This window comes from Trichomycterus rosablanca, chromosome 10 (assembly GCF_030014385.1).
Source record: "Trichomycterus rosablanca isolate fTriRos1 chromosome 10, fTriRos1.hap1, whole genome shotgun sequence".
Taxonomy (NCBI): domain Eukaryota; kingdom Metazoa; phylum Chordata; class Actinopteri; order Siluriformes; family Trichomycteridae; genus Trichomycterus; species Trichomycterus rosablanca.
In genome coordinates this window covers 6,770,127-6,797,902 of record NC_085997.1, presented here as the reverse complement: position 1 = coordinate 6,797,902, position 27,776 = coordinate 6,770,127, and the positions used below count along the sequence as shown (strand labels likewise).

The following is a 27,776-nucleotide window of genomic DNA, read 5'->3' as shown; positions in this document are numbered from 1 at the left end:
AGAGACTGATCTAATTGTTTGTCGTAGAGCCTGTCCATGGATGCCAAGTTCTTTCAGCAGCCTGATGGTGGAAGAAGCCACAAAACCTCTGCATCCCACTTCAACTGGATAGACTTTCGCGTTCCATCCTCATTGCTGAGCATCTGCTGCCAGTTCTGTGTAGCGCAGTTTCTTGCGCTCATAGGCCTCTTCTGTTGAATTCTCCCATGGAACTGTGAGCTCTGTGATGTATACAGACTTCAATGAAGGGGACCAGAGTACCAAGTCTGGCCTAAGGGTGGTGCACAACAGGGTTTGAGTTCTTAAAAAATAATAAATAATCTTAATAAATAATCCAGTCAGTTAAAAACCCAACAAGAAAACTGGACCTAATACACTCATACCAGAGAAAACACACCTTAACACGCTAGTGCCGTTACAGTGCTAACAATGGTCCACCCGAAAAACATTATTTGGTCAGTTGGAGTGCTCATATGGGGCTCCCTTTCTATTGATATATGGTTTACAGCGTAGTGACAAAGTGTACAGTGCAGCAAATGGGTTACAGTCAGTAAATTTACCATACATAATAATGTGAAAAGATTCAGGAATTTGTACAAATATTATTCCTTGTGAGGCGAGGATGGTATCTGTGGTACTCTAGCTAGTCAATATGGCCGAGCGGTCTAAGGCGCTGCGTTTAGGTCGCAGTCTTCCCTGGAGGCGTGGGTTCGAATCCCACTTCTGACATCTCATGCTTTGTACAAATTTACATCTTTAATCCTCTACCATACATAATAATGTGAATGTAATGTGATTTATAATCACTGATTTGTAAGATATCAGCAGTAGTAGGCCATGTTTAACTGGTTTAATATTGTCCTCGATCAGCTCTGTCCTCTTACCCTTAAACGAGGAAAACCTTCTCACCCTGCTCCTTGGCTTTCAGATGCATTGCGCAGCAACAGAAGAGAATTAAGGGCAGCTGAGAGAAAGTGGAGAAAATCTAAGCTTGGTGTTGATCTCCACTCCTACCACGATCTGCTGTCCAGGTTCTCATCCGATGTGACTGCATCAAAAACATCTTTTTACAAAGCCAAGCTTGAACAATCTGCTGCTGACCCACGTAAGCTTCATGCTATCTTTTCCTCTCTTCTGAACCCTCTTCCTCCTCCCCCATCTGCCTCTCTTACTGCTACTGACTTTGCAACATTCTTTCAGGACAAGATTGACAAAATCAATCAATCCTTCTCTCCGACTGACCCACTTTCAACTGACCCTCAACCCACCAACACACTCACCAGCTTCACCCCACTCACCATGGATGAGGTTGCACAGCTCCTCTCATCCAACAATCCCACTACATGCACACTCGACCCTATACCATCCACCATCCTTAAAGACATCTCACAGGACCTAATCCCCTTCATCACACTCATCATCAACAACTCCCTGACATCAGGTGTTGTCCCTGCTGCGTTTAAGAAGGCTCAGGTTATTCCCCTTCTTAAGAAACCTACACTAGACACTACAGACATTAACAACTACAGACCTGTCTCACTCCTCTCTTTTCTATCCAAAATTCTTGAACGTGCTGTCTATAACCAACTATCTTCCTTTCTTACTCAGAATGACCTCCACGATCCGTACCAGTCTGGCTTCAAGGCAGCGCATTCTACGGAAACAGCACTTGTAGCTGTTACTGAGAAGCTTCATGCAGCCAAAGCAGCCAAACTGTCATCGGTCCTCATTCTTCTTGACCTCTCTGCAGCCTTCGACACAGTGAATCACAGCATTCTCCTGTGCACTCTCTCCAGCCTTGGAGTAACAGGTTCAGCATGGCAATGGATGGCCTCCTACCTCGAAGGGCACTCCTACCAAGTGTCATGGAGGGGATCCATATCTCCCCCATGCACTCTCTCAACCGGTGTTCCTCAGGGCTCTGTACTTGGCCCACTTCTTTTCTCTATCTACACCCGCTCTCTGGGTAAGGTCATAGCCTCCCATGGCTTCTCCTACCACTCCTATGCAGCTCATTCAAAATGCAGCTGCCCGTCTGGTTTTTAACCAGCCCAAACACTGCCACATCACCCCACTGCTGCGTTCTCTTCACTGGCTTCCTGTAGCTGAACGCATTCAGCTTAAAACACTGATGCTCGCCTACAAAGCCAAAAATGGACCAGCCCCAAGCTACCTTCGCAGTCTAATCAAACCCCCGCTCTGTACCACGCAACCTCCGAATCACTAGTCTCGCCCGACTTGATCCTCCACCCAGGACTAAAGGAAGACAAGCATCAAGGCTCTTCTCTGTTCTAGCACCCAAGTGGTGGAATGAACTTCCTCTGTCCGTCCGAACATCTGAGTCTCTTGCTGTCTTTAAAAAACGATTAAAAACCCACCTTTTTACTAAGCACTTAAGCTGACTTGTACTTATTTACTAACATTTTTTTTCCATTTCCAAAAAAAAAAAAACCCACTGGTTCTAACAGGTTTCAGCAGATTTGTGTTCTTCGACTGTTGTTTACTAAAACTTGAGAAATGAAATGTTTACTATGGAAGCACTTCTGTAAGTCGCTCTGGATGAAAATGCAGAAAATGTAAAATGTAAATGTAATTAGAGATTTAAACGGTCCTCTATTTACTACAGTCTGTTTGAAACAGCTGGGCGTACAACTAGTTGGTGTGGAGAACATGTTAACACATACAGTGTGCTATTATTTCAAGCTTATCAAGTACATGCTAGTTCACTTACAAAAAACTCACAAAGTACAAATTCTTCATCATTCTAAACAAACCATGTAGTACAGGACATTACCGCTTACCTAATACAGTAAGAAACAACTCTCCCGAACAGGGACTTGAACACTGGACCCTCAGATTAAAAGTCTGATGCACTACCTACTGAGCTATCCTGGCTCTGCAAGACATGTCAATCCTCACAAGGATGTGTCCACAAGGATGTGACTTGAATTACAAACTTTAACATACACTGCCTGGCCAAAAATAAAAGTCACCAAAAAACCCTTAAGAAACACTTCTTAGTACTACATACATCAGTTGTATTCCACAGAGGTCAGCATGCGATGAAACTTTGATAGTAGATTCAAGATTCAAAGTAGCTTTATTAATAACAGACATTTATTTATTTATTAGTAATGGACATCGTTTTACTTTCTAACTGTGTTCATATTATGCTATCTAGTGGACGATTTAATAGCCTACAATGAGCACAAACAGGGTTTGAGTTCTTAATGAATAACAAATAATCTTAATAAATAATCCAGTCAGTTAAAAACACAACAAGAAGGCTGTACCTAATACACTCATACCAGAGAAAACACACCCTAACATGCTAGTGCCGTTACAGTGCCAAAAACATTATTTGGTCAGTTGGAGTGCTCATATGGGGCTCCCTTTCTATTGATACATGGTTTACAGCCTAGTGACAAAGTGTACAGTGCAGCAAATGGGTTACAGTCAGTAAATTTACCAGACATAATAATTTGTGAAAAGATTAAGCAGTTTGTACAAATATTAGTCTGTGTGGGGTGGGAGTGGCGTCAACAGTGTCCAAGCTAGACAGAATGGTTTTAGCAGTCTAAGGCACTGTGACAGCTCATGCTTTACACAAATTTACGTCTTTAACCCTCTACCATACATAATAATGTGAAAAGATTTAGCAGTTTGAGCAAATATTAGACCATGTGGGGCGAGGGTGGTATCAATGGTACCCCAGCTAGTCAGGATGGCCGAGTGGTCTAAGGCGCTGCGTTCAGGTCGCAGTCTTCCCTGAAGGCGTGGGTTCGAATCCCACTTCTGACAGCTCATGTTTTAAACAAATTTACATATTTAACCCTCTACCATACATAATAATGGTAAAAGATATGCCATTAATAATTTATAATCACTGATTTGTGAGATATCAGCAGTAGTAGGTCATGTTTAACTGGTTTAATATTGTTTAAGCGCTGATTATCGGCTGTTTTTCGTGAGTATGTTGAGCGGTTTTCCATGCATTTTGGCGGGCTTCTAAATGCGCAATCTGGCAACCCTGGCTGAAGCGTTCATTCATATTTTGGAGCGATGTATGTTTGTATGCTAGAATATAAATGACATCTTTTACAAATTGCTGTCAATTTACATTGACATTTTCTCTTCTGTCTAAACATTTTTGGAATTGGGTTTGTAAAGATAAGGGAAACAGTAGATAATATATTTAATGAGCTGAACTAACTGAGAGAAGCGCTAACGGTGGTGGAAGAGTCTAAAAGTGTTTGGAACATAGTCGTATCATCATAGCAGTACAACACAGTTTTGTCCGTAGCATCCGAAAATATCCAGAAGCTAATATACACAAAGTTTTCTTTAAAAAAAAAACTTACCTTGTTAATAAAGTATGACCTAAGTTTACACTAATCAGCCATAACATTAAAACCACCTCCTTGTTTCTACACTCACTGTCTATTTTATCAGCTCCACTCACCATATAGAAGCACTTTGTAGTTCTACAATTATTGACATGACCACTACAGAGCAGGTATTATCTAGGTGGTGGATCATTCTCAGCACTGCAGTGACACTGACATGGTGTTGGTGTGTTAGTGTGTGTTGTGCTGGTATGAGTGGATCAGACACAGCAGCGCTGCTGGAGTTTTTAAATACCGTGTCCACTCACTGTCCACTCTATTAGACACTCTTACCTAGTTGGTCCACCTTGTAGAGACAGTCAGAAACGATTGCTTATCTATTGCTGCTGTTTGAGTTGGTCATCTTTTAGACCTTCATCAGTGGTCATAGGACACTTCCCACAGGGCGCTGATGGCTGGATGTTTTTGGTTGGTGGACTATTCTCAGTCCAGCAGTGACAGTGAGGTGTTTAAAAACCTGCAGCGCTGTTATGTCTTATCCACTCATACCAGCACAACACAGGAGAGTCCTGACCATTGAAGAACAGCATAAAAGGCGGATAAAAAAGCATGTTGAGAAACAGATGGATTACAGTCAGTAATTGTAGAACTACAAAGTGCTTCTATATGGTGGAGCTGATAAAATGGACAGTGAGTGTAGAAACAAGGAGGTGGTTTTAATGTTATGGCTGATCGGTGTATACTCACCATGTATGCGTGGCTTTCCTCCGGGTATGAAAACGTGCCAGTAGGTGTAATTGCTGCTCTAAATTGCACCTGTATGTGTGAGTGAGTGGATAAATTAGTGTGTGATGCTTTGCGATGGTTTGACGCGCCCTGTCCAGGGTGTATTTTTGTCTCGAGCCCGGTGTTCGTGACACTGGACCCACGCTTGCCCTGTAATGCTGAATATCAATACAGGCAAATGAAGCGCATTTAAAAAAGCTTTAAAGCATTCTTGAAAAATGATGAGGCCAACCTTTTTAAAAAGTAGATCCCGATGACCTGTTGACTGAAATAGTAGATCCCAAGCCACAGAAGTGTGGGCACCAGTTTTACATTGGCTACGTTTTAACAAGACGTACCAAGAATGGCCTGTAGATGGCGCACTGTGGTCGTTTTTAAAAGCAAGCCAATTATGCCACCGAACTTAAATATGTATAATACTTTATAATGTATCAATTGTAACAGTATCAAATAATAAAACATTATAAAAAATTATAAGTTTATGCGTTTCTGTCAAAACAAAACAAAAAAGGTATGTAAACAAAACTGTTTGAGCGTAAATAGGGCGTTACTGACATTGTAACACGGACAGACTAGCCTTATGGTTGATGCTGCAACGAATTTTACCCTAATTTCATCTTTTCAGATTGCAAAATGATCATAATGTTTGTGTACTGGAGAATGTGGGCATCGATCCCACTACCTCTCGCATGCTAAGCGAGCGCTCTACCATTTGAGCTAATTCCCCTTACACAAAACTTTCCTTTACCCTTTGTAAATTGTAATGTACTAACAGAGTGTTAATGCTGCATTATAAAGTGAGAGTGCAACATGTTTAAGCTCACGTACTCTTTTCTATATTATGCGTTGCTTTTCATTAAAATGTTATGTGCATTTATATGTGGCAAAATAAAAAAATCCATAAAAATCAAATTGAGTTAGCAAAGAACCTTAAATTATACTAAATGGTTCTTCAAGTAGAAACAGTTCTACCAAGAACACAAAAAGAACCCTTAAGAAACACTTCTTAGTGCTACATACATCAGTTGTATTCCACACAGGTCAGCATGCGATGAAACTTTGCTCGAAACAGACGTCGTTTTACTTTCTAACTGTATTCATATTATGTCATCTAGTGGACAATTGAATAGCCTACAACCAGCACAAACAGGGTTTGAGTTCTTAATGAATAATTATTAATCTTAATAAATAATCCAGTCAGTTAAAAACCCAACAAGAAGGCTGTACCTAATACACTCAGACTAGAGAAAACACACCCTAACACGCTAGTGCCGTTACAGTGCTAAGAATGATCCACCCAAAAACATTATTTGGTCAGTTGGAGATCTCATATGGGGCTCCCTTTCTATTGATTTTTGGTTTACAGCCTAGTGACAAAGTGTACAGTGCAGCAGATGGGTTACAGTCAGTACATTTACAATACATAATAATGTTTAAAGATTAAGCAGTTTATGGGTTCGAATCCCACTTCTGACAGCTCATGATTTAAACAAATCTACTTTTTTAGAGGACACAGCCATCAGGGAATACAGTTTTCATCAAAGGGTGAACATGGTCTGCAACAATGCTGAGGTAGGTGGTACGTGCCAAAGTAACATCCACATGGATGCCAGGACCCAGGCTTTTGATCTCTGAGAAACTGAATCATGTATTCATTCTGATCTTGCTCTGTTTATTGTTGCAGCTCTGCTGGAGGGTTATTTTTTTGGTGTTTGTGGTGGTGGTGGTGGTGGGGTCTTTGTTCCCATTTTGGTTTATTTAGTATATGATGTACTTTACATCCATTTAAATATGTACTTAAATACTTAAATATCCATTTAAGTATGTTTATTCAGCATCCATTTACATTGTTACAGCAGTATTTTACGACAAAAATTTAAATGTTCACATTATTTAAATGGATGTAAAGTACATCATTTACTAAATAAACCAAAATGGGAACAAAGACCCCCCCACCACCACCACCACCACCACAAACACCAAGAAAATAACCCTCCAGCAGAGCTGCAACAAGAACAGGACAATCTCCTACAGGTCCAACAAAATCAAAGAAAAAATGCACTTCATAAAAGACCTCACATTGTTCGTCCTAAAGGCTAAGATCAACGTTTTAAATAAACTGAGTCTGTGATGGTTTAAAAACAACGCATAATATAGAAAAGAGTACGTGAGCTTAAACACGTTGCACTCTCACTTTATAATGCAGCATCAACACTCGTTTAGTACATTACAATTTACAAATCCTAAAGGAAGGATCTGTGTAAGGGGAATTAGCTCAAATGGTAGAGCGCTCGCTTAGCATGCGAGATTTAGTGGGATCGATGCCCACATTCTCCAATGCCGAAACACTATGATCACTTAAAGGCAACACATAATATGAAAGTCGTTGCTCACTGAAACGCTGCATCAAACATTAGGTCAGTCTGTAAGTTCTACAGTGACAGTTATGCTCTATTTTTACTCAAATCGTTTGGTTTAAAGACCTTTTTTGACATGTTTAAATTGACAAATATAGCGCCCCCTAGCACCCCTGGCTGTATTTGGAAAGCGCTCCCCGACTTCTTTTATTTGTTTAAGAAATCTCTTTCTTTGTGGTAATGTAAGGATTTAAAAGGGCCACTACTTATCAGTACTTACGATTATTTTATATTTAAGCTATACTCTTATTTAAACCGAAAAAACTACTTCAATTACCCTATATATATGTGGCACTAACCTTGCACAAAAAAACCTGCGACTAACACCATTTACAGTAGCTGTATTAACATTATCCCTGACTCACATACCAAACTTGTATACGTTAATAATACTTAAACAAATTAACTATTTACTCATTTACACAATCATTAATATGCATTTCAAACCCCAATATATTTTACAAAAATGTTATAATACAGATTCACTCAAATTACCATCAGTAATATTCAAAACATTATCAATCTCTCCTAAGTTAGGTAAATAACTAACTAAAAAAAGGGTACCCAAAATTACCGTTGCAGGCCTGATCCAACCTAATAGTCCCAATCAGCACAGATCACAAAGTATATTTGGTCGGTTGTGGTGGAGCTGTCCACGTTCTTTGTTTACATGGATGAACAGCCCCGGTTCTGGACTGCTTTGCTTGGGGGGGCAGTAAAACCTAATGAGGGGGCATGTTGATAGTCATGTTTTTGAAGCCAGAAATATATTCAAGGCTTGATTTGTGCATGAATGATGACAGCCAAGCATTTAATACTGGCTGTGATGGCGAGGAATCGTTTAAACCATGAGCCGCGACGGCTTGCGCGGGGGAAAGAGCACAGTCAGCTAACGCTGGTGGTGTGTGACATGGTGTGGAGGAGCCCTCGGGTGCGACACTCACACGGTCAGTTGATTTTTTTTAGATAAAAAAACGATGCATTATAAGTGTTTCTACAATGTATATTTATTAAATGAAAAATGCACACAGAAAGACATCAATAAACTTAAGCCTGTGTTAGGAGAACCAAGTTAGCCTAACCGCTAACGGCTAATAAAATAATTTAAGCAACACCTATGTAAGAGGTAAGTAACATTAAAGCAACGAAAAACCACAGTTAAGCAAATATTACCATGTGGAAGTCAGTTTAAACTCAGAAGAGTGTTTACCAGTATACCTGCCTCTCGCTCACACTAACAGAACATATACTGCCGAACTGAACTGTTTGGGGCAGTCTGCCGATTTTTATATGACTCAAAGAGCCAATCAGGAATAAGCAAGGAAATATCTTCACACTGTAAAACAAAATGCATTTTTGTGATTGGTTCAGAGATCATTTTAAAAATAGCCGTTGCTTGCATTGTGCTTGGGGGGGCAAAGACACAATTTGGGGGGGCAAAGACACAATTTGGGGGGGCAATGCCCCCCTCAGCCCCCCCCTAGCGCCGGCCCTGTGGATGAAACAGAAAAAATCCACCAGTCTTTTTCCTTTTGATCTTGGATGAAACAATCAGAGTTTATCCGATGCTTTTAATCCACTGTAATCATCACAGCTGCTGAGGAAGCGTACTGCCTTCAATGTCCATGCACGAAAACTCAAGAGACGAAGTTCACGGCTGATACAGCATAAACAATGTCACTAATCGACTGCAAGATGTTAATATAAGACTCACTGTCCGTTTGTCTTAACGCATCAAGAGAGATAAATCCTAAACAGGTGTTTTACCCGCTTACATGACACTTTTTTCTTCTTTTCCACCCACTTTCTCCCGCTCTTTTCCCGACCTGTGACAGTTCATGCTGATTGGCTTAAAAATAAATCAAGGGAGGGCTATACATACACTTTACTTTAAACAGCATAAAACAACCAGAACATTATTTACAGAACAAATAAGAACAACTTATTTACTAGTTATAAATTAACATAAACAAAATATTAGTTATGCCCAAATTTTAATTGGGCTACACAAACACACAATAACTTATAATTCTCCAATTTTGAAATGTCTCGGAGTTTTATCTGAAATGACTTTTTGTTAAAGTAGAGGTACGTGACTTTTTAATGGTTTTTCTTCTGGTGAAACTGCTTTATAAAAGATGAACAGCTAAAACTCACGACATTCCCTTTAAAATGCAGCATCAACCCTTAAGTCAGTCTATCAGTGGTACAAAGACAGTTTTGATTGGGTTTAGATCGTCCTAAAGGCTGCGATAAATAGAGTCTGTGATGGTTTAAAAGCAAGGTATAATACAGAAAAGAGTATGTGAGCTTAAACACGTTGCACCCTCACTTTATAATGCAGCATCAACGCTCTGATAGTACATTACAATTTACAAAAGGCTAAAGGGGGTTTTAAAGGTGCTTTAAAGGTGAAGGCTGTTGCTGTTTACACACAAAGAAAAACATATCTGGAGGAGAATTTTGCACGATTGTTTTCCAGTCATTAAAATGTAATGTGCATTTATATGTGGCAAGAGAAAAAAAATCCATAAAAATCAAATTGAGTTAGCAAAGAACCTTGAATTCTACTAAAGGGTTCTTCAAGTAGCAACAGTTCTACCAAGAACACAAAAAGAACCCTTAAGAAACACTTCTTAGTGCTACATACATCAGTTGGATTCTAGAGGTCAGCATGCGATGAAACTGTGATAGAAACAGACATCGTTTTACTTTATACCACAGTTAGTTCCGACCTTACAATCTGATTGGTTGAGAAGCGTTCTAACCGTGCTGATATTCGTGATAACAGCACAGCCTTTTCACACCACAACTGTATTACTCCGCTGACGCGTTGCCAGTAACGACAAGCTTCATGCACACAAACGCGCAAGCAGGCGACACAGACCTTTTTCCCGATCGTAGTGTTAAACTTTATATTCGTTGTGGAACTACTTTTTGGCGGAAGGTATTGTCAATATTAAAGCATATTTATTAAGAAATTCAGGGCTTCTTTGATTTATTTTCTTTCTTTATTTTGTAAAAACTGTTGTATAAAAGCAATAGAACACTTGAGGTCATGTGTTATCGCGAATAACATCACGGCTGCGACCGAATCACAGCCGTGATGTTATTCACGATAACACACTCCCTCTCGTGTTCTATTGCTTGATTCTAACGCAATATTAACTGTATTCATATTATTCCATCTAATGGAGGTTTGAATAGCCTACAACAAGCACAAACAGGGTTTGAGTTCTTAATAAATAATCCAGTCAGTTAAAAACCCAAAAAGAAGGCTGTACCTAATACACTCATACCAGAGAAAACACACCCTAACATGCTAGTGCCGTTACAGTGATAACAATGGTCCACCCAAAAACATTATTTGGTCAGTTGGAGTGCTCATATGGGGCTCCCTTTCTATTGATATATGATTTACAACCTAGTGACAAAGTGTACAGTGCAGCAAATGGGTTACAGTCAGTACATTTACCATACATAATAATGTGAAAAGATTAAGCAGTTCGTACAAATGGTGGTGTCGATGGTACCCAAGCTAGTCAGGATGAGGTCTAAAACGCTAAGTTCAGGTCACAGTGTCCCATGAGGCGTGGGTTTGAATCCCACTTCTGACTGCTAGTGCTTTATACAAATTTATGTCTTTAACCCTCTAACATACATAACAATGTGAAAAGATTCAGCACTTTGTACAAATCTTTGGCCATGTGGGGGTGTTGTTGGTAATTGGCATTAGGACCTCGCAAGCATGTCAGGATAGCCGAGTGGTCTAAGGCGCTGTGTTCAGGTTGCAGTCTCTCCTGGAGGCGTGAGTTTGTATCCCACTTCTGACATCTCAAGCTTTATACAAAGTTACTTCTTCAGAGTCAACAGCCATCAGAGAATACAGTTTGCATGAAAGGGTGTACATGGTCTGCAACAATGCTGAGGTAGGTGGTACGTGTCAAAGTAACATCCACATGGATGCCAGGACCTTGGTTTTTGATCTCTAAAAATGTGAGAAATTTAAACATGTATTCATCCTGATCATAAAGTATGTGTATTCAGCGTCTATTTACATTGTTACAGCAGTATTTTACAATTGAAATGTTTACATTATTTAAATGTATGTAAAGTACATTGTATACTAGCTGTTTACTTTTTTCCCTAAGTAAAAACTGTCATTACCTCAACATGTCATTACCAACACATAACTTCTTGTGATGGTAAAGACACTTAGTGATGGTAATAACAGGTTTTTAGTTTCACCATCACTATCTTATTAACTATTTAATAATTAAAGCTAATTAAAGCTAAATAAGCATAATGGTTTTATTATACAAGGAAACATTATTTTTCACTGATTAGTCAATATGGCCCACAAGATATCAGCAGAGATCCAGTAAAATATCAGTAATTACATGAAAAAGAAAAGGTAAGTTTAAAGTAATATCACAACCTTCAAAATGGGAACAAGGGAGCATCGTAAGGGGAATTAGCTCAAATGGTAGAGCGCTCGCTTAGCATGTGAGAGGTAGCGGGATCGATGCCTGCATTCTCCAGTGCAGATACATTATGATTATTTAAGGGTATCATGTAACATGAAACTCGTTGCGGCATCGCTTAATGAAACGCAGCATCAAAAATTATGATCAGGATTTAAGTGAGTCTTTAAGGCAACAAAAAATATGTGGGTATTAATATCTAAAACTCAGTGCATTATTAGGCTACACATAAATATAGATTTAAACTGTCCTCTATTTACTACAGTCTGTTTGAAACAACTAGTTGGTGTGGAGAACATGTTACACACACAGAGTGCTATTATTTCAAGCTTATCAAGTACATGGTATTTCACTTAATAACATCTCACAAAGTACAAATTCTTCAACTTTCTAATTAAACCATGTTGTACGGGACATTACCGCTTACCTAATGCAGTAATAAAGAACTTGCCCAAACAGGGACTTGAACCCTGGACCCTCAGATTAAAAGTCTGACGCTCTACCGACTGAGCTACCCGGGCTCTGCAAGTCTCTTTAACCCTCACAAGGACGTGACTTGAATTACAAACTTTAACATACGTTGTCCTGTAGAACAGTTCCAGCAAGAACACCAAAAAAAACCCTTAAGAAACACTTCTTAGTACTACATACATTAGTTGTATTCCACACAGGTCAGCATGCGACATCGTTTTACTTTCTAACTGTATTCATATTATGCCATCTATATTACGGTGGCCCGCTGAGTTAAAACACAATAACATTTACAAAACAAACAAAAGCTGACAACACAACAACAATAAGGAAAAACAAGAATATATTAAGAGACAACACAAATTCTTTAAGGTGGAACGCAATTACATTAAGGGAGAACACAACGAAATTAAGGAAACACGAATACACACTACACTACATCTAGTGGTCGATTGAATAGCCTACAACCAGCACAAACAGGGTTTGAGTTATTAACAAATAATCCAGTCAGTTAAAAACCCAACAAGAAGGCTGTACCTAATACACTCATACCAGAGAAAAAACACACCCTAACATGCTAGTGCCGTTACAGTGCTAAGAATGGTCCACCCAAAATCATTATTTGGTCAGTTGGAGTGCTCATATGGGGCTCCCTTTCTATTGATATATGATGTGGTGTCAACGGTACCCAAGCTAGTCAGGATGCGGTCTAAGGTGCTGCGATCTGTAACCCTCTACCATACATAATAATGTGAAAAGATACAACAGTTCATCCAAAGCTTAGTTCACGTGGGGGTGTTGTGGGATTGGTATTAGACTTTTGCAAGCAGGTCAGGATGGTTGAGTGGTCTAAGGCGCTGTGTTTAGTTCGCAGTCTCCCCTGGAGGCGTAGTTTTAAATTCCACTTTTAACATTTTACATTTTACATTTACATTTTCTGCATTTAGCAGACGCTGTCATCCAGAGCGATTTACAGAAGTGCTTCCATAGTAAACATTTCATTTCTCAAGTTTTAGTAAACAACAGTCAAAGAACACAAATCTGCTGAAACCTGTTAAAAGTGGGGTTTTTTTTTTGGTTTATTTGGAAATGGAAAAAAAATGTTAGTAAATAAGTACAAGTCAGCTGAAGTGCTTAGTAAAAAGGTGGGTTTTTAATTGTTTTTTAAAGACAGCAAGAGACTCAGATGTTTGGACAGACAGAGGAAGTTCATTCCACCACTTGGGTGCTAGAACAGAGAAGAGCCTTGATGCTTGTCTTCCTTTAGTCCTGGGTGGGGGCTCAAGTCGAGCGAGACTAGTGGCTCGGAGGTTGCGTGGTACAGAGCGGGGTTTGATTAGACCACGATGGTAGCTTGGGGCTGGTCCATTTTTGGCTTTGTAGGCGAGCATCAGTGTTTTAAACTGAATGCGTGCAGCTACAGCTCATGCTTTATACAAATTTACATCTTTAACCCTCTACCATACATAATAATGTGAAAAGATTTGTTTCAAGATTGTTTCAAAGTTATTGCATGTTTGTCAATTTAAAAAAATTAATAAAGGTCTTTAAACTAAACGATGAATGAAAATAGAGCGTAAACTGACTTCATTTTTGACGCAGCGTTTCAGTGAGCAATGACGAAACGAGCCTTACATTACGTGTTGCCTTTAAACGATCATAATGTTTCTGCATTGGAGAATGCTGGCATCGATCCCGCTATCTCTCACACGCGAAGCAAGCGCTCTACCAATTGAGCTAATTCCTCGTATAAAGAACTCGCCTTTACCCTTTGTAAATTGTAATGTACTAACAGATCATTGATGCTGCATTATAAAGTGGGGGTTCAACGTGTTTAAGCTCACGTACTCACGTTTATCGCAGCCTTTAGGACGAACTGAACCAAATCGTAACTTTGTACCACTGACAGACTGACTTAAGGGTTGATGCTGCATTATGTAAGAGCCAAAATAGTGCAGGATATACCAACTGTTTAGTGCAGAGCAATAACAAAGCAGCTCTGTGAAGCAAGAACTAAAATTATGATGCATGTCATTCAACATAAAATATGTGGGTATTAATATCTAAAACTCAGTGCATTATTAGGCTGCACATAAATATAGATTTAAACGGTCCTCTATTTACTACAGTCTGTTTAAAACAACTAGTTGGTGTGGAGAACATGTTACACATGCAGTGTGCAATTATTTCAAGCTTATCAAGTACATGCTATTTTACTTAGAAATATCTCACAAAGTACAAATTCTTCATCATTCTAAACAAAGCATGTAGTACGGGACATTACCGCTCACCTAATGCAGTAAGAAACAACTCACCCGAACAGGGACTTGATCCCTGGACCCTCAGATTAAAAGTTTGATGCTCTACCGACTGAGCTATCCGGGTTCCTGCCTTCTCTTTGACTTTCATTTAAAAACCAGTCTGAAGAAGAAAGTTCATCACCAACTCATGATGTTTACCAGTTTGGTGTAGCTTGTGCTCCATCACAAGTGTGGTGACTGCACTTGCAACCTCTTTGACTTCTATTGGAAAATGCAGGTAGAAATTGCATACGTAGTTGCTCGTTTCGATCTGCCCCTTAAACAGTGGTAGCGTGGCCGAGCGGTCTAAGGCGCTGGATTAAGGATCCAGTCCCTTCGGGGGCGTGGGTTTGAATCCCACCACTGCCAACTCATGCTTTTCAACGCCGGCTCCATGTTTACCCACCCAATGCAACGTATACTCAATCACAATCCCAAGTGTGGCACATGCCCTTTTTGACCCATAACCTTCTTTTATGTAACTGTGCACACAAACCTTAACTTGGTGTACCTTTGTATTGTTGCTGTTATCTCTAGCATCACTCTGACTACATGCAACTATGATATAATAGGAAAAAATTTTACTCACCCAATAACTGTGTTTATATCTAAAATGGAACGCAGACACTGTGAAAACAGCATACGTTCTAAAGCCAATGAGCTTTTGAACAAGCTCAAACACACCGATGCACCACGAAGTCTTAAATTAAGCATACAGCATGATGGTTTAGCAGAAGAAATGTTGTAAGAAAGGAAGCCCTTAAATACTGACCGTCTTGTTGCTCTGCTTGCAAGCTTACTGTAACAAAAGAACGGTTGTGTATCTGATGGGTTAAGATTAGTCGCTACTCCAACACTTCTTCACTGTGGCTGGTTAAATGCTGGAAATTACCGCTTACCTAATGCAATAGGAAGCAACTCACTCGAACAGGGACTTGAACCCTGGACCCTCAGATTAAATGTCTGATGCTCTACCGACTGACCTATCCGGGCTCTGCAACCTGCTTTAATCCTCACAAGAATGTGACTTAAATTACAAACTTTAACATATGTTGTCCTGTAGAACTTCAATTAATATACAATTTTTTTATTTCTGTTTTGGCTGTCTTGAAGGCGATTATATCAAGTTTTAGGTGAAGTATGTTGCTGCTTACACACACTAAAAAAAACATCTCAGGAGGAGAATTTTGCAGGTAGATTACAAACAGATTCCTTTCTTTCACCTTTTTCCGTTTTTCCTGTATCAATTGCACGATTGTTTTCCAGTCCTTAAATGTTATGTGCATTTATATGTGGCAAGAAAAAAAAATCCATAAAAATCTAATTGAGTTAGCAAAGAACCTTGAATTATACTAAAGAGTTCTTCAAGTAGAAACAGTTCTAGCAAAAACACAAAAAACCCTTAAGACTTCTTAGTCTTAGTTTTTTATTATTTCAAATGACATTAATAATTTATAATCACTGATTTGTGAGATATCAGCAGTAGTAGGTCATGTTTAACTGGTTTAATATTGTTTAATCGCTGATTATCGGCTGTTTTTCCTGAGTATGTTGGGCGGTTTTCCATGTATTTTGGCGGGCTTTGAGATGCGAAATCTGGCAACCCTGGTTGAAGCATTCATTCATATTTTGGAGCGATGTATGTTTGTATGCTAGTAGTTTGTATGCTAGCAAACTGCTGTATATTTACATTGACATTTTCTCTTCTGTCTAAACATTTTTGGAATTGGGTTTGTAAAAGTAAGCGATATTGTGGATAATATATTTAATGAGCTAAACTAACTGAGAGAAGCGCTAACGGTGGTGGAAGAGTCTAAAAGGGTTTGGAACATAGTCGTATCATCATAGCAGTACAACACACTTTTGTCCGTAGCATCCGAAAATATCCAGAAGCTAATATACAAAAAACGTTTATTTTAATAAACTTACCTTAAACTTGTTAATAAAGTATGACTATAAAATCTAAACAAACACAGTATCCGCTGCTGCAGTCTCTACACAAACTTTTCTGCACTGAAATCTCAAGGACACATTTTATGGATATTACGGTAATGCACTGAAAACGCGTCCTACAGTCATGCAAGCACATACAACAGTGTGTGAGTTTACACTAATCAACCATAACATTAAAACCACCTCCTTGTTTCTACACTCACTGTCTATTTTATCAGCTCCACTTACCATATAGAAGCACTTTAAAGTTCTACAATTATTGACAGGACCACCACAGAGCAGGTATTATTTGGATGGTGGATCATTCTCAGCACTGCAGTGACACTGACATGGTGGTGGTGTGTTAGTGTGTGTTGTGCTGGCATGAGTGGATCTGACACAGCAGCGCTGCTGGAGTTTTTAAATACCGTGTCCACTCACTGTCCACTCTATTAGACACTCCTACCTAGTTGGTCCACCTTGTAGATGTAAAGTCCGAAACGATCAGTCATCTATCGCTGCTGTTTGAGTTGGTCATCTTCTAGACCTTCATCAGTGGTCATAGGACGCTTCCCACTGGGTGCTGATGGCTGGATGTTTTTGGTTGGTGGACTATTCTCAGTCCAGCAGCGCTGCTGTGTCTTATCCAGTCATTCCAGCACAACACACACTAACACACCACCACCTGAATTTCCTGCATAAATTTGTAATAAAATATTTTCTGCCTTACTCAGCTCTCTGCTTCCTTGTATAGAAATAGGCTAAAAACAGGGGGCAGTTAGTCCTGCTTGCCACAACAAAGGACATTGGATAAATGTTTTGTTTAGAAAGGGTTAAAATTGCTGTACATTTCTGTAATCTTTATAAACTGAAGTTACGACTCATATTGAACAAAACTGATCTCTTACTTTGCTTATTTCCATAAAACGTGAAATATGACATGGCAGCCATTTTTAAAAGAAAGTTCATGAGCTGCTTGCCACACACCCACAAATGTGACATTACTAAAAAGCTCAGGATGTACTCTATAAAATACAGTAGTACTCAAATGGATTGCATAAACGGTGCTTGAGTTAGAGATCTCAGACACGTCAAGTCAAATTTATTTATATAGCGCTTTTTACAATGAACATTGTCTCAAAGCAACTTTACAAAATCCAGGACCAACAGACCAAAAACCCCTATTGAGCAAGCCGAGGGCGACTGTGGCAGGGAAAAACTCAGGAAGAAACCTTGATAGGAACCAGACTCAGCAGGGACCCGTCCTTCTTGGGTGGCCTGGAGGATATTTTAAATAAATAGGATTTACACAAATCATACAAACACAAAATAAAATTGAACTGAAAGTTGTAACTAGCAAAAAAATAATGTAAGTTCTTCATTGTTCAGTCCAGTCTGTGATAAAGTCCGTTTTAAGTTCTGGACATTTTTGGTGCAAACACGCCAGGTTACCGTCACATCTAGTAGGAGCAGCATTATTGGCACTGCAGTCTCGACTTGCAGTCTTTAACCTCGAGAGGGTGAACAGGTTTCCGTCAGAGCCACCTCGGGTTAAAACAACAGAAGATGTTGTTACAATGTGAAATCGTTAAGAGTAAAATATCAGAGAGTTTTACAGGTTTAGACTCCAGCACCCCTAACTATTACAGCATAACTAGGTTTGCTTGTTTAGTTTGAAAAGACCAATCAAAAGCCTGAGTAAATAAATATGTTTTCAATCTAGACTTGAACATAGAGACTGTGTCCGAGTTCTGACAGCGGATCTCCCTAAGTTTGAAGCAGATCTGTGATGGAAATGTTGTGTTTCAATAAACAATAGTCATCAGGAGCAATTTTGTAAATTTGGGGTTTGCCTCCACCTAGTGGACATTTTCAGAAATGCAATTTATTACAGGTTAGAACATAACATTAAAACAACCTCCTTGTTTCTAGACTCACTGTCCATTTTATCAGCTCCGCTTACCATATTGAAGCACTTTGTAGTTCTACAATTACTGACTGTAGTCCATCTGTTTCTCTACATAATTTTAAAACCTGGAGAACGCGGGCATCGATCTCACTACCTCTCACATGCTAAGCGAGCGCTCCACAATTTGAGCTAATTCCCCTTATGAAGGACCTTCCTTTACCATTTGTAAATTGTAATGTACTAACAGAGCATTGATGCTGCATTATGTAAGGGCCACAATAGTGCAGGATATACCAACTGTTTAGTGCAGTGCAATAACAAAGCAGCTCTGTGAAGCAAGAACTGAAATTATAATGCATGTTATTCAACATAAAATATGTGGGTATTAATATCTAAAACTCAGTGCATTATTAGGCTGCACATACATATATATTTAAACTGTCCTCTTTTTACTACAATCTGTTTGAAACAGCTGGACGTACAACTAGATGGTGTGGAGAACATGTTACACATACAGTGTGCTATTATTTCAAGCTGATCAAGTACATGCTATTTCACTTACAAACGTCTCACAAAGTACAAATTCCTTCATCATTCTAAACAAACCACGTAGTACGGGACATTAACGCTTACCTAATGCAGTAGGAAGCAACTTGCCTGAACAGGGACTTGAACCCTGGACCAACAGATTAAAAGTCTGAGGCTTTACCGACTGAGCTATCCGGGCTCTGCAACCTGCTTTAATCCTCACAAGGACGTGACTTGAATTACAAACTTTAACATACGTTGTCCTGTAAAACTTCAATTCATATAAAAAGGTTTTATACCTGTTTCGACTCTTTTGAAGTCACTTAATACACTATATTGCCAAAAGTACTCACTAGTCAGCATGGCCGAGCTGTCTAATGTGCTGTGTTCAGGTCACAGTCTCCCTTGGAGGTGTGGGTTCGAATCCCACTTCTGACAGCGCATGCTATATACAAATTTACAACTTTAACTCCCTACCATACATAACAATCTGAAAAGATATAGTTTCAGTGAGCAATGACACATTGACTTTCGTATTACGTGATGCCATTAAATTATCACAATGTCTGTACACTAGAGAATGCGGGCATAGATCCCTCTACCTCTCGCGTGTTAAGCAAGCGCTCTACCATTTAAGCTAATTCCCCTTACGAAGGACCCTTTGTAAATGGTCATGTACTAACAGAGTGTTGATGCTGCATTATGTAAGGGCCACAATAGTGCAGGATATACCAACTGTTTAATGTAGTGCAATTACTACAGTCTGTTTGAAACAGCTTGGCATACAACAAGTTGGGGTGGAGAACATGTTGCACATACAGTGTATCACAAAAGTGAGTACACCGCTCACATTTCTGCAGATATTTAAGTATATCTTTTTATGGGACAACACTGACAAAATGACACTTTGACACAATGAAAAGTAGTCTGTGTGCAGCTTATATAACAGTGTAAATTTATTCTTCCCTCAAAATAACTCAATATAGCTGCTCAGGTGGCGCAGCGGTAAAAAGAAACGCGCTACAACCAGGGCTGTATTCTGAGAGCGTGGTATCGAATCCAGCCTTGCTTTACTGGTTCGAAGCTGAGTGGCTATATGAGCAACGATTGGCCGGTTGCTCATGTGGGGGGTGGGACAAAGAACCGGATGTGGGTCTCTCTCTGTCAGAATGCGATTGCGTTCTCTGCAGGCTGATTGGAGGCGCTTACACGGAGATGAGAGAGGGTGCCCTTAGAGTGTGTCTCTCCGCATGCAACGCTAGGTGGCGCCAAACTCATCAATGTGTGGGTGGCAAAGATGCATCTGGCTGCTGCTCGTGTTTCGGAGGGGATACGGGTTAGCTTCAATCACCTCCATCAGGGCAGGGTTCGGCATAGACAGAGAGGAAGCACGATGCTAATTGAACAATTGGATGCGCTAAAAGGGGAGAAAAAGGGGTAAAAATTTAAGAAAAATAATAATAATAACTTAATATACAGCCATTAATGTCTAAACCACCGGCAACAAAAGTGAGTACACCCCTAAGAGACTACACCCCTAAATGTCCAAATTGAGCACTGCTTGTCATTTTCCCTCCAAAATGTCATGTGATTTGTTAGTGTTACTAGGTCTCAGGTGTGCATAGGGAGCAGGTGTGTTCAATTTAGTAGTACAGCTCTCACACTCTCTCATACTGGTCACTGAAAGTTCCAACATGGCACCTCATGGCAAAGAACTCTCTGAGGATCTTAAAAGACGAATTGTTGCGCTACATGAAGATGGCCAAGGCTACAAGAAGATTGCCAACACCCTGAAACTGAGCTGCAGCACAGTGGCCAAGATCATCCAGCGTTTTAAAAGAGCAGGGTCCACTCAGAACAGACCTCGCGTTGGTCGTCCAAAGAAGCTGAGTGCACGTGCTCAGCATCACATCCAACTGCTGTCTTTGAAAGATAGGTGCAGGAGTGCTGTCAGCATTGCTGCAGAGATTGAAAAGGTGGGGGGTCAGCCTGTCAGTGCTCAGACCATACGCCGCACACTACATCAAATTGGTCTGCATGGCTGTCACCCCAGAAGGAAGCCTCTTCTGAAGTCTCTACACAAGAAAGCCCGCAAACAGTTTGCTGAAGACATGTCAACAAAGGACATGGATTACTGGAACCATGTCTTATGGTCTGATGAGACCAAGATTAATTTGTTTGGTTCAGATGGTCTCAAGCATGTGTGGCGGCAATCAGGTGAGGAGTACAAAGATACGTGTGTCATGCCTACAGTCAAGCATGGTGGTGGGAATGCCATGGTCTGGGGCTGCATGAGTGCAGCAGGTGTTGGGGAGTTACATTTCATTGAGGGACACATGAACTCCAATATGTACTGTGAAATACTGAAGCAGAGCATGATCCCCTCCCTCCGGAAACTGGGTAACAGGGCAGTGTTCCAGCATGATAATGACCCCAAACACACCTCTAAGACGACCACTGCTTTATTGAAGAAGCTGAGGGTAAAGGTGATGGACTGGCCAAGCATGTCTCCAGACCTAAACCCAATAGAACATCTTTGGGGCATCCTCAAGCGGAAGGTGGAGGAGCGCAAAGTCTCGAATATCCGCCAGCTCCGTGATGTCGTCATGGAGCAGTGGAAAAGCATTCCAGTGGCAACCTGTGAAGCTCTGGTAAACTCCATGCCCAGAAGAGTTAAGGCAGTTTTGGGAAATAATGGTGGCCACACAAAATATTGACACTTCAGGAACTTTCACTAAGGGGTGTACTCACTTTTGTTGCCGGTGGTTTAGACATTAATGGCTGTATATTGAGTTATTTTGAGGGAAGAATACATTTACACTGTTATATAAGCTGCACACAGACTACTTTTCATTGTGTCAAAGTGTCATTTTGTCAGTGTTGTCCCATGAAAAGATATACTTAAATATCTGCAGAAATGTGAGGGGTGTACTCACTTTTGTGATACACTGTACAAGGTGCTATTATTTCAAGCTGATCAAGTACATGCTATTTCACTTAGAAATATCTCACAAAGTACAAATTCTTCAACTTTCTGAATAAACCATGTAGTAAAGGAAATTACCACTTACCTAATGCAGTAAGAAACAACTCGCCCGAACATGAACCCTGGACCCTCAGATTAAAGTCTGATGCTCTACCGACTGAGCTATCCGGGCTGTAGAGATCCGTGCTATCTCTCTTGAAGGCGATTATATAAAGTTTTAGGTGAAGTATGTTGCTGCTTACACACACAAAGAAAAACATCTCGGGAGGAGAATTTTGCAGGTAAATTACAAACAGATTCCTTTCTTTCACTTTTTTCCTTTTTTCCTGTATCAATTGCACGATTGTTTTCCAGTCATTAAAATGTTATGTGCATTTATATGTGGCAAGAGAAAAAAAAATCCATAAAACTCAAATTGAGTTAGCAAAGAACCTTAAATTATACTAAAGAGTTCTTCAAGTAGAAACAGTTCTACCAAGAACACAAAAAGAACCCTTAAGAAACACTTCTTAGTGCTACATACATTAGTTGTATTCTAGAGGTCAGCATGCGATGAAACTGTGATAGAAACAGACATCGTTTTACTTTATACAACAGTTAGTTCCGACCTTACAATCTGATTGGTTGAGAAGTGATATTCGTGATAACAGCACAGCCTTTTCACACCACAACTGTATTACTTCGCTGACGCGTTGCCAGTAACAACAAGCTTCATGCACACAAACGCGCACGCAGGCGACACAGACCTTTTTCCCGATCGCGTTTTAAATCCGTTATCTGATATACAATCTAGCGCACTGTGTAGGGAACATAAATCAGTTGTCTAATTCACTGTCTAGTGCACTATGTAGGGAACATGAATCCGTGATCTGATACACAATCTAGTGCACTATGTAGGGAACATTAATGTGTTTGTAACGCGAACAGTTAGTTTAATAGCCCAGTTGGCAGCTCCTAAAAGTTCTGTTATCACCAATATCCTTTGGTGTGTGCAAGAGGTTTTTTATTTATTTTTTTCCTTCGGAGGTTCTTGCCTTTTTCTTCTTGTTGTTCTTACCTCCCTGAAATGAGTTTTTGCAACTTGGGATGTCTGCTTTGTAGTGTTAAACTTTATATTCGTTGTGGAACTACTTTTTGGCAGAAGGTATTGTCAATATTAAAGCATATTTATTATGAAATTCAGGGCTTCTTTGATTTATTTTTTTTCTTTATTTTGTAAAAACTGTTGTATAAAAGCAATAGAACACTTGAGGTCATGTGTTATCGCAAATAACATCACGGCTGCGACCGAATCACAGCCGTGATGTTATTCGCGATAACACACTCCCTCTCGTGTTCTATTGCTTGATTCTAACGCAAAATTAACTGTATTCATAATATGCCATCTGATGGACGATTGAATAGCCTACAACAAGCACAAACAGGGTTTGAGTTCTTAATAAATAATCCAGTCAGTTAAAAACCCAAAAAGAAGGCTGTACCTAATACACTCATACCAGAGAAAACACACCCTAACATGCTAGTGCCGTTACAGTGCTAACAATAGTCCACCCAAAAACATTATTTGGTCAGTTGGAGATCTCATATGGGGCTCCCTTTCTATTGATATATGATTTACAACCTAGTGACAAAGTGTACAGTGCAGCAAATGGGTTACAATCAGTACATTTACCATACATAATAATGTGAAAAGATTAAGCAGTTCGTACAAATGGTGGTGTCGATGGTACCCAAGCTAGTCAGGATGAGGTCTAAAACGCTAAGTTCAGGTCACAGTGTCCCATGAGGCGTGGGTTTGAATCCCACTTCTGACTGCTAGTGCTTTATACAAATTTATGTCTTTAACCTTCTAACATACTGTATATATATATATACTGTACATAATAATGTGAAAAGATTCAGCACTTTGTACAAATCTTTGGCCATGTGGGGGTGTTGTTGGTAATTGGCATTAGGACCTTGCAAGCGTGTCAGGATGGCCGAGCGGTCTAAGGCGCTGTGTTCAGGTCGCAGTCTCCCCTGGAGGCGTGGGTTCGAATCCCACTTCTGACATCTCATGCTTTATGCAAGTTTACTTCTTCAGAGGACACAGCCATCAGGGAATACAGTTTGCATGAACTGGGTGTACATGGTCTGCAACAATGCTGAGGTAGGTGGTACGTGTCAAAGTAACATCCGCATGGATGCCAGGACCCAGGCTTTTGATCTCTAAAAGTGTGAGAAATTTAAACATGTATTCATCCTGATCATAAAGTATGTTTATCAGCGTCTATTTACATTGTTACAGCAGTATTTTACAACTGAAATGTTCACATTATTTAAATGTATGTAAAGTACATTGTATACTAGCTGTTTACTTTTTTCCTAAGTAAAAACTGTCATTACCTCAACATGTCATTACCAACACATAACTTCTTGTGATGGTAAAGACACTTAGTGACGGTAATAACAGGTTTTTAGTTTCACCATCACTATCTTATTAACTCTTTAATAATTAAAGCTAAATAAAGCTAAATAAGCATAATGGTTTTATTATACAAGGAAACATTAATTTTCACTGATTAGTCAATATGGCCCACAAGATATCAGCAGAGATCCAGTAAAATATCAGTAATTACATGAAAATTTACCCCTTTTTCAGCGCATCCAATTGTTCAATTAGCATCGTGCTTCCTCTCTGTCTATGCCGAACCCTGCTCTGACGGAGGTGATTGAAGCTAACCCGTATCCCCTCCGAAACACGAGCAGCAGCCAGATGCATCTTTGCCACCCACACATTGCGGAGAGACACACCCTAAGGGCACCCCCTCCCATCTTTGTGTAAGCGCCTCCAATCAGCCGGCAGAGAACGCAATCGCATTCTGACAGAGAGAGACCCACATCCGGTTCTTTGTCCCACCCCCCACATGAGCAACCGGCCAATTGTTGCTCATATAGCCACTCAGCTTCGAACCGGTAAAGCAAGGCTGGATTCGATACGACGCTTCTCAGAATCCAGCCCTGGTTGCAGCGCGTTTCTTTTTACCGCTGCGCCACCTGAGCGGCAAGAAAAGGTAAGTTTAAAGTAATATCACAACCTCCAAAATGGGAACAAAGGTGCATCGTAAGGGGAATTAGCTCAAATGGTAGAGCGCTCGCTTAGCATGTGAGAGGTAGTGGGGTCGATGCCTGCATTCTCCAGTGCAGATACATTATGATTATTTAAGGGTTTCATGTAATATGAAACTCGTTGCGGCATCGCTTAATCGCAGCTTCAAAAATTAGATCAGGATTTAAGTGAGTCTTTAAGGCAACAAAAAATATGTGGGTATTAATATCTAAAACTCAGCGCATTATTAGGCTACACATAAATTTACATTTTCAGCATTTAGCAGACACTTTTATCCAAAGCAACTTACACAATGAGCAATTGAGGGTTAAGGGCCTTGCTCAGGGACCCAACAGTAGCAACTTGGTGGTGGCGGGGCTTGAACCGGCAACCTTCTGTTTACTAGTCCAGTACCTTAATCACTGAGCTATCACTGGCCCAGTGATAAATATAAGTATAGATAAATATATAAATATAAATATAGATTTAAACTGTCCTCTATTTACTACAGTCTGTTTGAAACAACTAGTTGGTGTGGAGAACATGTTACACACACAGAGTGCTATTATTTCAAGCTTATCAAGTACATGGTATTTCACTTAATAACATCTCACAAAGTACAAATTCTTCAACTTTCTAATTAAACCATGAAGTGCGGGACATTACCGCTCACCTAATGCAGTAATAAACAACTCGCCCAAAGAGGGACTTGAACCCTGGACCCTCAGATTAAAAGTCTGATGCTCTACCGACTGAGCTACCCGGGATCTGCAAATTGCTTTAACCCTCACAAGGATGTGACTTGAATTACAAACTTTAACATACGTTGTCCTGTAGAACAGTTCCAGCAAGAACACAAAAAAAAAAACCCTTAAGAAACACTTCTTAGTACTACATACATTAGTTGTATTCCACACAGGTCAGCATGCGACATCGTTTTACTTTCTAACTGTATTCATATTATGCCATCTATATTACGGTGGCCCGCTGAGTTAAAACACAATAACATTTACAAAACAAACAAAAGCTGACATGTCAACAACAATAAGGAAAAACGCGAATATATTAAGAGACAACACAAATTCTTTAAAGTGGAACGCAATTACATTAAGGGAGAACACAACGAAATTAAGGAAACACGAATACACACTACACTACATCTAGTGGTCGATTGAATAGCCTACAACCAGCACAAACAGGGTTTGAGTTATTAACACATAATCCAGTCAGTTAAAAACCCAACAAGAAGGCTGTACCTAATACACTCATACCAGAGAAAACACACCCTAACATGCTAGTGCCGTTACAGTGCTAAGAATGGTCCACCCAAAATCATTATTTGGTCAGTTGGAGTGCTCATATGGGGCTCCCTTTCTATTGATATATGATGTGGTGTCAACGGTACCCAAGCAAGTCAGGATGCGGTCTAAGGTGCTGCGTTCAGGTCACAGTCTCTCATTGAGGCGTGGGTTTGAATCTCACTTCTGACAGCTCATGCTTTATACAAATTTACATCTTTAACCCTCTACCATACATAATAATATGAAAAGATACTTCTAACATTTTACATTTACATTTTCTGCATTTAGCAGACGCTCTCATCCAGAGCGACTTACAGAAGTGCTTCCATAGTAAACATTTCATTTCTGAAGTTTTAGTAAACAACAGTCAAAGAACACAAATCTGCTGAAACATGTTAGAACCAAAGTGTTTTTTTGGGGGGTTTTTTTTGGAAATGGAAAAAAAATGTTAGTAAATAAGTACAAGTCAGCTTAAGTGCTTAGTAAAAAGGTGGGTTTTTAATCATTTTTTAAAGACAGCAAGAGACTCAGATGTTCGGACAGACAGAGGAAGTTCATTCCACCACTTGGGTGCTAGAACAGAGAAGAGCCTTGATGCTTGTCTTCCTTTAGTCCTGGGTGGGGGCTCAAGTCGAGTGAGACTAGTGGCTCGGAGGTTGCGTGGTACAGAGCGGGGTTTGATTAGACCACGATGGTAGCTTGGGGCTGGTCCATTTTTGGCTTTGTAGGCGAGCATCAGTGTTTTAAACTGAATGCGTGCAGCTACAGCTCATGCTTTATACAAATTTACATCTTTAACCCTCTACCATACATAATAATGTGAAAAGATTTGTTTCAAGATTGTTTCAAAGTTATTGCATGTTTGTCAATTAAAAAAATTAATAAAGGTCTTTAAACTAAACGATGAATAAAAATAGAGCGTAAACTGACCGCATTTTTGACGCAGCGTTTCAGTGAGCAATGACGAAACAAGTCTTACATTACGTGTTGCCTTTAAACGATCATAATGTTTCTGCATTGGAGAATGCGGGCATCGATCCCAATACCTCTCGCACGCGAAGCAAGCGCTCTACCAATTGAGCTAATTCCCCTTATAACGAATTCTCCTTTACCCTTTGTAAATTGTAATGTACTAACAGATCATTGATGCTGCATTATAAAGTGGGGGTTCAACGTGTTTAAGCTCACGTACTCACATTTATCGCAGCCTTTAGGACGAACTGAACCA

General features: G+C 39.9%; 6 non-coding genes across 6 annotated transcripts; 4 read left to right on the top strand and 2 right to left on the bottom strand.

Moving 5' to 3' along the window:
• The first annotated feature begins 646 nt into the window (after positions 1-646).
• On the top strand, positions 647-729 carry trnal-uag (transfer RNA leucine (anticodon UAG)). Its single transcript has one exon. It is a non-coding gene; the product is annotated as a tRNA-Leu (tRNA).
• A 2,989-nt stretch (positions 730-3,718) lies between these two features.
• Positions 3,719-3,801, top strand: trnal-cag (transfer RNA leucine (anticodon CAG)). The gene has a single exon. It is a non-coding gene; the product is annotated as a tRNA-Leu (tRNA).
• Positions 3,802-5,786: 1,985 nt separating this feature from the next.
• Positions 5,787-5,859, bottom strand: trnaa-agc (transfer RNA alanine (anticodon AGC)). The gene has a single exon. It is a non-coding gene; the product is annotated as a tRNA-Ala (tRNA).
• A 6,622-nt stretch (positions 5,860-12,481) lies between these two features.
• Positions 12,482-12,554, bottom strand: trnak-uuu (transfer RNA lysine (anticodon UUU)). The gene has a single exon. It is a non-coding gene; the product is annotated as a tRNA-Lys (tRNA).
• A 2,537-nt stretch (positions 12,555-15,091) lies between these two features.
• trnal-aag (transfer RNA leucine (anticodon AAG)) lies at positions 15,092-15,173 on the top strand. Its single transcript has one exon. It is a non-coding gene; the product is annotated as a tRNA-Leu (tRNA).
• Positions 15,174-24,128: 8,955 nt separating this feature from the next.
• On the top strand, positions 24,129-24,211 carry trnal-cag (transfer RNA leucine (anticodon CAG)). Its single transcript has one exon. It is a non-coding gene; the product is annotated as a tRNA-Leu (tRNA).
• The last annotated feature ends 3,565 nt before the right edge of the window (positions 24,212-27,776 follow it).